The sequence below is a fragment of the Lynx canadensis genome, chromosome A1 (genome assembly GCF_007474595.2).
Source record: "Lynx canadensis isolate LIC74 chromosome A1, mLynCan4.pri.v2, whole genome shotgun sequence".
Classification (NCBI taxonomy): Eukaryota; Metazoa; Chordata; class Mammalia; order Carnivora; family Felidae; genus Lynx; species Lynx canadensis.
Genome location: NC_044303.2, coordinates 132,372,541 through 132,385,279, shown reverse-complemented (window position 1 = coordinate 132,385,279; position 12,739 = coordinate 132,372,541). Strand labels below are relative to the sequence as shown.

Sequence of the window (12,739 nt, the reverse complement as noted above, 5' to 3'; positions counted from 1 at the left end):
TCTTATTATTTTTGGCTGGTAAACCAAGAGGAGCTGATGTAATCAAGAATGCAAGTAATCTTTCTACTCAAATCTTGGTTTGCTGCTTGCTTTTTTGTTAGAGTTTTAAGAATGTTATTAACATGCAGTGTATTAACAATTAGCTATTTTGTTCAAGAGATTTTTTCTTTTTTTTTTGACTGTATCAACACTTTTATTTCACATCTTTTTAAAAAATAATTTATTTTATTTTACTTATTTATTTTTATTTTTTAACATTTATTTATTATTGAGAGACAGAGAGACAGAGCATGACCATGGGAGGGGCAGAGAGAGGAGACACAGAATCTGAAGGGGGCTCCAGGCTCCGAGCTGTCAGCACAGAGCCTGATGCGGGACTTGAACTCACAAACCAAGCAAGATCATGACCTGAGCCGAAGTCAGACGCCCAACTGACCGAGCCACCCAGGCTCCCCATTTTTTTAAATAATTTATTGTCAAGTTAGCGAACATAGAGTGTATATACAGTATAGTCTTGGCTTCAGGAATAGATACCCATGGTTCATCACTTACATACAACACCCAGTGCTCATCCCAACAAGTGCCTTGCTCAGTACTCATCACCCATTTTCCCTGTCCCTCCCCAACCCTCCACCCCCATCAGCTCTCAGTTTGTTTTACAGAGAACAAATTTAAGAGTCTCTTATAGTTTGCTTCCCTCTCTGTAACTTATTTTTCCTTCCCTTCTCCTATGGTATTCTGTTAAGTTTCTCAAATTCCACATGTGAGTGATAACAGGATAACTGTCTTTTTCTGACTGACTTATTTCACTTAGGATCATACACTCCAGTTCCATCCACGTTGTTGCAAACAGCAAGATTTCATTCTTTCTTTACCACCGAGTGGTATTCCATTGTGTTTGATTGTGTTTGTGTGTGTGTGTGTGTGTGTGTGTGTGTGTGTGTGTGTATACACACACACACACATCTTCTTTATCCATTCATCCGTTGATGGACATTTGGATTTTTTCCATAATTTGGCTATTGTTCATACCACTGCTATAAACATTGGGGTACATGTGCCCCTATGAATCAGTACTCTTGTGTCCTTTGGATAAATTACTAGTAGTGCTATTGCTGGGTTGTAGAGTAATTCTATTTTTAATTTTTTGAGGAACTTCCACACTGTTTTCCAGAGTGGCTCCACCAGTTTGCATTTCCACCAACAGTGCAAGAGGGTTCCCCTTTCTCCACATCCTCACCAACATCGGTTGTTTCCTGAGTTGTTAATTTTACCCACTCTGACTGGTATGAGGTGGTATCTCAAAGTGGTTTTGATTTGTATTTCCCTTACGATTACACTATTGAGCATCTTTTCATGTGTCTGTTGGTCATCTGGATGTCTTTGGAAAAGTGTCTACTCATATCTTCTGCCCATTTCTTCACTGGATAATTTGTTTTCCAGGTGTTGAGTTCGTTAAGTTCTTTGTAGATTTTTGATACTAACCCTTTATCTGATATGTCATTTGCAAACATTTCTCCCATTCTGTTGGTTGCCTTTTAGTTTTGTTGATTGTTTCCTTAGCTGTGCAGGAGCTTTTTACCTTGATGAAGTCCCAATAGTTCATTTTTGCTTTTATTTCCCTTGTCTTCGAAGACATGTAAGAAGATGCTGTGGGCAAGATCAAAGAAGTTGTTGCCTGTTTTCTAGGATTTTGATGGTTTTTGTGTTACATTTAGGTCTTTATCTATTTTGAATTTATTTTTGTGTATGGTGTAAGAAAGTGGTCCAGTTTCATTTTTCTGCATGTCACTGTCCAGTTTTCCTATCCATTTGATAAAGAGACTGTCTTTTTTCCACTGGATACTTTTTCCTGCTTTGTCAAAGATCATTTGGCCATACATTTGTAGGTCCATTTCTGGTTTGTCTATTCTATTCCATTGGTCTATGTGTCTCTTTTTGTGCCAATACCATACTGTCTTGATGATTACAGCTTTGTAATAGAGTGTGAAGTCCAGGATTGTGATGCCTCCAGGTTTGGTTTTCATTTTCAATATTACTTTGGCTATTCAGGGTCTTTTGTGGTTCCATACAAATTTTAGGATCATTTGTTCTAGCTCTGTGAATGCTGGTACTATTTTTATTGGGATTGCATTGGATGTATAGATTGCTTTTGGTAGTATCAACATTTTAACAATATTTGTTCTTATCTTCCCTGAGCATGAAATGTTCTTGCATTCGTTTCTGTCTTCTTTAATTTCTTTCATAAGCTTTCTCTAGTTTTCAGTGTACAGATTTTCTACCTATTTGGTTAGGTTTATTCCTAGGTATTTTATGATTCTTGGTACAATTTTAAATGGGATCTATTCCTTGATATCTCTTTCTGTTGCTTCATTATTGGTGTATAGAAATGCAACTGATAAGAGATTTTCTAACACAGTAACATTTGCTGCCCAAACCCAACTGTGTGAAAAATCTGGTCAACTCTTATATTTCCTAACTGACTATATCACATTACTATAAAGTACTTCTCTTTATAATATGATCAACTATGAATAATCACAGAACGTTAATTTTTCATTTTGACTTGCCAGTGGTATACTCTGAATAATTTCCTTAGTTTTATATTTCAGTTCACTAATTCTTTGTTTAGTTGTATCTAAGACATAAACTGTTTTAAGTTTTTTTTTTTTTTTTTTTAATATATTTTTTTTTTCAACGTTTATTTATTTTTGGGACAGAGAGAGACAGAGCATGAACGGGGGAGGGGCCGAGAGAGAGGGAGACACAGAATCGGAAACAGGCTCCAGGCTCCGAGCCATCAGCCCAGAGCCTGACGCGGGGCTCGAACTCACGGACCGCGAGATCGTGACCTGGCTGAAGTCGGACGCTTAACCGACTGCGCCACCCAGGCGCCCCTAAGTTTTTAGTTTTAAGACATAAACTGAGCCATTGATTTTAATAATTATATATGTATTTTTTAGATATTCTATTTTGTTCTTCAAATTCACCTGCTCTTTTGATAGCCTTAGTATTTTCTTTTTTTAGGTTTATTTATGTATTTTGAGAGAGAGAGAGAGAGAGAGAGAGAGAGAGAGAGAGAGAGAGAGGGGACGTGAGCAGGGGAGGGGCAGAGAGAGAGAAGGAGAGAGAGAATCCCAAGCAGGTTTTGTGCTGTCAGCATGGAGCCCAACGTGGGGCTCGATTTCATGAACCATGAGATCATGACCTGAGCCGAAATCCAGAGTCAGACACATAACCGACTAAGTAACCCAAGAGCCCCAGTGATAGCCTTAGTCTTTTATTATGATATTTCATGATTTAAAAATCTCTTTTAATTATTTAAAATACACTTTTTATATTGTATCTTTCAGATTCTTCTTGGGTATCTTTCTGTTATGTCTTCTTTCTCTCTTCTTAGGCTTATCATTTCTCTCTGTGTTTTCTAATTTTTGATTGTGAGTTTATCTTGAGCTAGAGCTTCATCTCCATCATGCTCCATAGGAATCCTAGGCACCGCAGGATTGTGTAAGAATTTCTACAGAGAACTTTCACATTTGTTTCTACCAGGCAATTTAGGGGTTCCATTGGTCTGAAGTCATTCTTTTTTAAATTAATTTCTTGGCTTAGGATTCCTGTACCATATAGCTAGTGTGTACTCAAACTTTGTAGCCATGCCTGGTAGAGGTTTAGAGTTTTGATTTTTTGTGAGACTCCTCCCACAGGTAGCTCTGAAAAATGATAAGCTTCATTGTGGCCTTCCCGACCAGGTGGACAGTTTTTCTAGTTCCCATTTCTCTTGACCCAAGGCCACATTGCTGTCCATGTCTTAGATAAAAACCCCACATTCTAGCTAGTAGAGCCTACATCTGGTTCCAATATGCCCCTGAGCAACTACAGTATCAGCTTGCCCACTTAATGCTCTGGTTACACCTCCCCTTTGTTTCTAGTACCCAGGGCTTTTCTTTTTTTCTTATCTTCTCTTTCTCTCTTTCAAGCTTAGCTAAGTATTTAAATTGGGCTTGATCATATTTTATCCAGTGTTTCTATATATTTGAAGAAGAAGCAAGTTCTGTGCTCAGTCCATGTTGCCAGAACAGGAAGTAGCACATTCATTTCTCATGTGCTTGAATCCCCCTGAATAAACAAAAATTGAATAAGTGACTGGATGATTTTAGTGACATAAAACTGGCTAATAAAATACATGAGGAGTTTGAAAAATTTAGTTTCTCTAAATACAGACTGTTCTTTTACTTTTCTTATAAATCTCAATATACAGTGGATGATAAATCATAAATAATAATGACATAGTATGATGACTATTTGTCATTAACTGAAATTTCTACAAAACATGCTGAAAAATAGGAATAAAGAATAGTGGGGAAAAAGAACATTTACTAAAGGCTATAGTTAGGCACCATGCTAAGATGCTTTGATTATGAAGTGTCTATAAACCATATGAGGAAACAGGAATTAGAATATGGTAAAGCTGGGATTTAAGCCCAGGTATGATACGAAAGGCCAACGCTGTGCCCTACTGAGTTCAATTAAAACTTCAATCCGGAGCCGGGGCGCCTGGGTGGTGCAGTCGGTTAAGCGTCCGACTTCAGCCAGGTCACGATCTCGCGGTCCGTGAGTTCGAGTTCGAGCCCCGCGTCAGGCTCTGGGCTGATGGCTCAGAGCCTGGAGCCTGTTTCCGATTCTGTGTCTCCCTCTCTCTCTGCCCCTCCCCTGTTCATGCTCTGTCTCTCTCTGTCCCAAATAAATAAATAAACGTTGAAAAAAAAAATTAAAAAAAAAAAAAACTTCAATCCGGAAAACAAAATTTTACTAAGTGTCTCTAACATGGTGGGCATTCTGAGAAATGCTATAAAAGATATTTAAAACATAAATGATAACAAGCTTTTCATTCTATAATGTAATGGAAAAGGTAAAATGAACGTAAGATAAAACATAAAAAATTCACATAAGATATGTGAAATAGTTAAGAAATCAAGTTACTGATTTTTAGTATCAACTTGCTGATTCCTTAGAGGGCTTAAAGCTTACCTATGTTGTAGTGTTAGAATAAAATATCTTTGCTGTCTCTGAGATAAAACTAGGTAATATACATGAAACGTTTTGGTGAGGAGAGTGTCCAACATCACGGTAGCCATCAGTTTAGTACTGGAGCATCAGTTTACTAGAGCACCAGAGCTGGAAGCTGCTTTGAGGATCTTCTCATCTAACTTCTCCCTTTATAGGTGAGGTAACCAATGTTAATGTAAGTGAAGTTACGCAGCCAGTCTCCCAGGGAGATCAGCAGCAGAGCCTGGGCTAAAACTTGTGTTCTGACTCTTAGTGAAGGTGACGATCTAAGTTAAGTACTGTACTTCAGTTCCTGCATGTTATAAAGAATGCCTCTAAGCCTTCCCCTAAGGGCTAGTCAGAAACTTAATCCTTGCTCCACTTGAATCTCTTTTGTGAAACCTTTTTGTTCTGAACATAAAGGAATGGTCAACTGCGGTTACTTAGATGAAGAACCAGTGGTATCCATCTACAAATCTCATTTTATAGATAGATAAGAGCTCATTCCGTCCCCTGTCTCAGGACTAGAGCTCAAGGAGCTAACAGCTCCAAGTAGCTGTACATTCATTGATTTTAAAAAAAAAAAGCTTATCAAATGATCAGAAACAGTGTCAGAAACTGTTAGTAAGGCTGCTTATAAATTATTTTAAATATATCTGGATCTTGTACTTCAAGGAAATTTTTGAAAAATTCCCATAATAAATGAAAACTTTTATACAAATAAAGGTAATATATTACTGCTAATAGTAAACAGCATTTGGAAACAAAAGGGGTAGACTTTAATGGATATAGAATATATCAATGCTGGTGATACCTAGTTGTATCTCATCATAGTTCCTGGAAGCTAAAAAAAATATGTTTTTTAATCAAATTTTATATACAGCCATTCTTAAATTAATTCTAGGAAATGTAACAGACTTGAATATAGCTAACATTTTAAGTACTCGCTATGTGCCAGATACCAGTACCTGAATTACTTGGTTAATCCTAATAACCGACCCAATGAAGGAGGCATACTGTTAGCCTTATTTTGCTGATAAGGAAACTAAGGTAGTAAGAGGTTAAATAACTTATGTAAGGGACTATAAACATGAGAATATAAACCCACGTAGTCTGGCTCTAAATGACAAGTTCTTAACCAGCTTGGTTATTTCTTCTTCATGTTTGACGTACAAGAAAACATAGAAAATACTCCAATTTGACACAAAAAGTCATCAGGTCACCAGTTGGATGTGTCCGATGAAATAAAATCCTGCCAAAAAAAGGTTCTAAATTCCTCTCAGACCATAATAAATGGGAAGTACAGTCTGCCAAACAGTGGGTTTATGTAAATAATTTCCACCTAAGAAGAATCCTTTATGGCTTTTTCTTGATAATCCTTAATTAATCATATTTTCCCCTCATTTCAGCCTTCAAACAATTTAAACACTATATCATAACCGCTTCTTTTTCTGTATTGCCCCTTGGCTACAAACACACATGCCAGGAATTGTCCCCTTTTTGGAGTCTAGCATATGTCTTGCATAAAGCATGGACTCAATAAATAGTAGCTGAATGGACAAATGAACAATTTGATCCTCTTTAGGTCTTAAGTTCCCAGTGTCCCTAGTTGCCTTATTGCTCTTGCACGACGGAAAGGCTCCCTGAGGGGTTTGTAGTGTGTTAGGACCCCTAGCATACAAATACTTTTTCAATAGATAGTTGTTGAACTAAGTTGAGTTACAGATAAATAATTTCTCACATGTATTAAATAGACATAAGAGGAGTACAAGTCAACTTTAAGGTAGTTACCTCTGACTAAGGTCCCTGAACACTGAGCTTTCTGTGTAGAATCTGTGTTAAGAGTTGTACCCATTCACTGAAGCTTTACCATCTGCTTGAGGAGCTACTGGGGATGAACTGTATATCCTGCCCCCAGCCAGAATGCCTATTTTTTGGTTTGTTTTATTAGGAAAATCCATTATGAAAAGGACAGTAATGGGGGTATTCTGTGACATTAAGGTGAGGGCCTACATATAGTATATTTTTTATTATCACTTTTCATAATTATAATCCATAGTACTTATTGAATAACAAGAGGTTAGATTTGTACTAATTATGTTTTAAAGATAATTAAAGGTTACTTAGATGATGTCTTTGAAAAGTGAATAAGAAGAAAAGTGGTCTCTCTTCAAATGAAACTACCCAAATGAAAATTATTCAGAATCAAGAATTTACAAAGATTAGACAGAATTTAGGGGAAGACTAGCTAAAAGTCTAGTGTCTTTCTGTACTGTGAGCTAAAATAAAAAATCTATGATTTATTCATTTTATTTAACTACTTTTTATTTTCAGCATATTTTTTGTGTTACAAATTGAACAATACTGGCTCCATCTGGTGGTCAAAATAAGCCTATAGTTTCATAAAGATAAGTCAAAGTGGTTGAATAATTCAGGGACATCACCTGAAGTATCCTTGAACACCGAACACTGACATATGCTTCAACACTGAACAGTGATTAAATGGAATTCAGTCTCCATTTAGACAAAGTTTTTATTTTTCTTTCCCTGTTGTTCATCCTAATTTCAATGCTTCATGTTATTTTAGGCTTAAAATAATCCTCAAAATAAAGTAATACACAATATTTTCTAGTAGCTGTGTTTTTCTACTAGCTGATTCGAGAAATGTGAAGGTAACAAGTTATAATCCAATTAAATTAATCCAGATTTTCAAACTGTATTCCATTCTGGAATATAAATACAAAATGCTGATTTTCAGCCTGCATTTTCCATTAAACATTTCTTTTTTTAATGTTTATTTATTTGTTTTGAGAGAGAGGACAAGCATGTATGGGGGAGGAGCAGAGAGAAAGGGAGAGAGAGAATCCCACATAGGCTCCCTGCTGTCAGTGCAGTTTGATGTGGGGCTCAATCTCACAAATGGTGAGATCATGACCTGAGCTGAAAGCAAGAGTCAGAGGCTCAACTGAGCCACCCAGGCACCCCCACTCCATTAACATTTCTAACAGGGGTAGCCTATGAATAAATGGAAGTTCATATCTAGCGGTTCTGTATACTTATAGTCTACTGGCTACTTAATCTTGATTTTTTTGAAAGAGAGTGAGAGTGCAAGCAGGGAAGGAGCGGAGGGAGAGAGAAATCCTGAGCAGACTCCACTCCCAGCACAGAGCACGACTTGGGGCTCAGTCTCACAACTGTGAGATCATGACCTGACCGAAATCAAGACTCAGATGCTTAACCTTATGAGTGACCCAAGCACCCCTACTAAATCTTAATTTTTAAATTCAGTACAAAAGGAATATGTCCAGTATCACAACACAAAATATTAGTACTATGAAGTTTTTAGGCAGCAATAACCAGCTCCTTTACAGATGAAAAAACTGAGGTTCAGAGAGGTCAAATGATTGTGTTAAGCTTGGAATATCAGAAACCAGATTTTCTGATCACTCAATGTTGTTTCCTCTCTCTCTATACTACTATGTGTACTTTCTTTTTGGAATGTGTAATCACCACAGATGTATTTCATTATAATCTAATAGTCACTTTGAAATTATATACCTTTATACTATAGTGTGACCATTTATAAAATGGCATGAATCTCCAATATAGATTTAATTCTCTAATTAGGAGTCTTTTGGTTTTGGTTTCGTTTTTTAGAGACAGAGAGTGTGAGCAGGGGAGAGGAGGAGAGGGAGAATCCCAACCAGGCTCCATGCTCAGCACAGACCCCAACATGGGGCTTGATCCCACAACCTTGGGACTCATGACCAGAGCTGAAATCAAGAGTCAGATGCTCAACTGACTAAGCCACTCAGGCACCCCTCTAATTAGGAGTCTTCTTAATTTTAATTTTTGTTATTTTACCTTAAGATATTAGAATCTTTAGGGGCACCTGGGTGGCTCAGTTGGTTGAGCCTCCAACTTTGGCTCAGGTCATGATCTCACAGTTCCTGAGTTCGAGCCCCACATCAGGCTCTGCTGACAGCTCAGAGCCTGGAGCCTGCTTTGAGTTCTGTGTCTCCCTTTCTCTCTGCCCCTCTCCTGCTCACACTCTATCTCTCTCCATCTCTCAAAAAGAAATAAACTTTAAAAAAAATTTAAAAAAAAGATACTAGAATTTTTTTTACGTTTATTTGTTTTTGAGAGAGAGAGACAGAGCACGAGCTGGGGAAGGGCAGAGAGAGAGAGGGAGACACAGAATCCAAAGCAGGCTCCAGGCTCTGAGCTGTCAGCACAGACCCCAGTGTGGGGCTTGAACCCATGATCTGTGAGATCATGACCCTGAGCCGAAGTCGGAAGCTTAACTGACTGAGCCACCCAGTGCCCCAAGAAATTCGAATCTTTAAAATTAAATTAAGTTTTTAAAAGTTTATTTATTTATTTGAGAGAGAAAGAGAGAGTGTGAGTGGGAAAGGGCAGAGAGGAAGAGAGGGAGACTATCAAGCTGGCTCGACGCTCTGCACTGAGCCCCACATGGGCTGAGAGATTATGAGACCATGAAATCATGACCTGAACTGAAATCAAGAGTTGGTCACGTAACCGACTGGGCCACCCAGGTACCGAAGATATTAGAAAATTTTGAAAACTTGTTTTAATGCCCCAGTGCTATCCAAATACAAAATTTTACCTTTTATTTCCCTAAGTGTATTGCTTTGTTGAGGTTTTTTTTTTTTTAATTTTTTTTTAATGTTTATTATTTTTGAGACACAGAGAGACACAGCATGAATGGGGGAGGAGCAGAGAGAGGGAGACAAAGAATCCAAAGCAGTCAGGGTCCAGGCTCTGAACTGTCAGCACAGAACACAATGTGGGGCTCAAACTTATGAACGGAGACATCATGACCTGAGCAGAAGTTGGACGCTTAACCGATTCATCCATCCAGGTGGCCTTGCTTTGTTGAGTTTATAATTCAAATAGCAGTCATGTTGGTAATAACTTACATAATAACACATAAATTAGTTACCACCAAATATTAAACTAAAAATCAATTCAAATGAATTAAATGAACTTATTAACAAATTAAGAGGTGAAGAGAGCTCTTACCAGTAAAGACAGGTTCTGAACACTAAAAACATAAAATTGTGAGCTTAATTGTCTTATCTTCTACTAATACTTCTTTTATTACACTGATAAGCTTTTTATCTGATGTTTCTCCATTTTTCTTAATAATGATCACAAAAAACAATTATAAAATGATTACTGAGAATTATTGAGGGACACGAAAGGCTTTTCTTCTGGGGGTTCCAGCTTTCCACCCGTCAGCTCTAGTGTGTTGTTTCTGTTAAAATTTACCTCATTCTTCCTCAGCTGGACCCCAGTACTAGCACAAAGATTGATTGATTTTTGTCCCCAGGTCTCTCAACAGAGCACACTTTGTACATCTCCAGATGGTGTGACCCACAATTCTTGCATTTTGATGGCCATTTTGATAATATCCCTATGTTGCACTGTCATTCTGGATATGGAAACTACAAATTTTATACTCTTTGTTGTAGCAAGAAGAAAAAAAAATACAAAATTCTTCAAGATAAAAAGATTTCATGAAACCAGTCAGGGAGGATACTAAAGAAAGCACTGCTGTCTACAATTGCCCAAGGCTGGGATTACCCCTAGCAAATTAAACACTGCAGAATATCTACATTTCCAATAGCACTTAAAGGAGGGTTCTATTGTTTTGTAGTAAATTCATGAGGTACTTTCCCTGAGTAGTTACAAGAGTTTACAGACCAGTTCAAAATAATCCTTAAATACTTGCATGTGTGGTTCGGCATGGGATTTTTTTTATCCCCTATGTGACTAAGGAAACTGAAGCAATAAAATGACCTCTAAAATACAAGTTAGGACCACTGCTACTAGCACTCCTACCACTTTTGAGGCCCTAGCATGTCTGAGATATAAGGCTAAAAAATCTGAGCCTGCTTTCTCACTTAATTCTGGAACAACAGAAGAGGTATTATCATCTCTATTTTATGCTTGAGGAAACAGAGGTTCAGAGAGGTTAAGTATCTTGCCCAAGGTTATATGGCTAATAAATGATAGACCAAGGATTTGAAATCAGAGCTGTCAGACTCAAAGCCCATTGCTGTTTTTATTCTATTACACGGCGAGCAGTTATGGGAAAGGAGGGGGGCACTAGTGCCTATGGGAGTGAGTGAATCATAGACGGTTCCTGACATTAAGGAGCTCATAGGCTGGAAAAGGGATAAGATATATCTTTAACCGTGTGGTGGTACAAATGACATAAGAGAGGTCCTGATAAAGTACTTATGCAATTCATGCAGGGATGACAGAGGGAAAGTTGAGAGGAGGAAGTGGCAGCATAACTGGGCCTTGTAGGAGAAATAAGATTTAGCCACAGCAGGTAGAAGAGACATCACTACCAAAGCAGGAAGGCAACGTAGTGCAGGATGCACAAGAGGATGAGGAAAAATGTTCTCTGAAAGTGAAGAACGGGGGAATAAGATGAGAATAAGGAAAATAAGATAAAAATCTGATCATGCACATACTTTTTTTTGGTAAGCAATAGAGCAGCCATAATACATATCTTGCAGGTCTATACTGAAAGGAAATCATTTACAAGTATTTATGAGCCTTTTGTAAAACTAAATGAAGTGGGTTGAACACCCTAGATTGATATGTTGTTTGAACTCATTTCTAAAAAAAAAAAAAAAAAAAAATTAAAGAGTATTTTCTTATTATGATACTAGTTTGAGTTAGTTGATAAAACAGAGGATAGAGTTCCAAGTTTCCTCATGCCTACACTTCTGTTAATGAAAACAATGCCCGCCTCAGTAGTTCAGTGAACAAGAGGACAAAGGCAAATAAGTAAGAGAGAGACAGAGAGAGACTGACTCCCAAAATCTCATTGGGATTTTCCCCTAATTAGTTTAGGAAGGAACTCTGAAAAATACCCTGATAAATTACTTTTCTATATTTATCAGAATATTCTAATTTAAATGTGAAAATGTGCAATTACTTAAAAGCAACCATGCCCAGTTGTTTCTGGCTGTACTTTTTACCTGTAATTCTGAATTTGCTAAAGAATAAGCACTACCTAGGATACCTGTCTGGCTCAGTTGGTGGATCACATGACTCTTGATCTCAGGTTGTGAGTTTGAGCTCCATGTTGGGTGTAGAGACTGCTTAAAAAAAATAAATCTTAAAAAAAAAAAGAAAAAGAAGAAGCACTACCTGCTGGCATACTGGTAGGATGGTAAATGTTCTGCCACTCTTATCACCTATCTGTAGAACACTTGTACAAATAAGGTTTTCCGAAAAATGTGCCAGTCAGTATTCTAAGTGCCCCTGTCTCAGCCTTTTTGAACCTGCCTACACCATATTCTCTACTACTTGGTACAACTAATTCTGGCCTCAGATTTCACCCCTCTACCTCAATCCTCATCTTAAATGTTATCTCTAACAGCTAAATTTTGAGATGAGGTGAGGGAAGGACAAAGGTCATCACGTTATACTTCATCTGAAGTAGACCTGTGTTCAGATATGCTTTCTGGAACTTGAGGCTGGAGTGTGAGTGGATGGGGGGGTCACCTTTCTCAGTCTTACTGGTAATGCTGTGAACTGTAGGCCAGCCCTCAGCTGAGCCAGTTGATTCTGGCTTCCAGCTAACAGGTCATTTTGCTTGTGGCTTATTTTACTTTATTTTTTAAGGAAACAATGAATTGCAGTTGTAGAG

General features: G+C 37.7%; 1 protein-coding gene across 1 annotated transcript in view; it reads right to left on the bottom strand.

The window, feature by feature from the left end:
* Positions 1-12,739, bottom strand: part of LOC115518461 (spliceosome-associated protein CWC27 homolog) — a 195,655-nt gene that overhangs the window by 34,313 nt on the left and 148,603 nt on the right. The window lies entirely within an intron of this gene.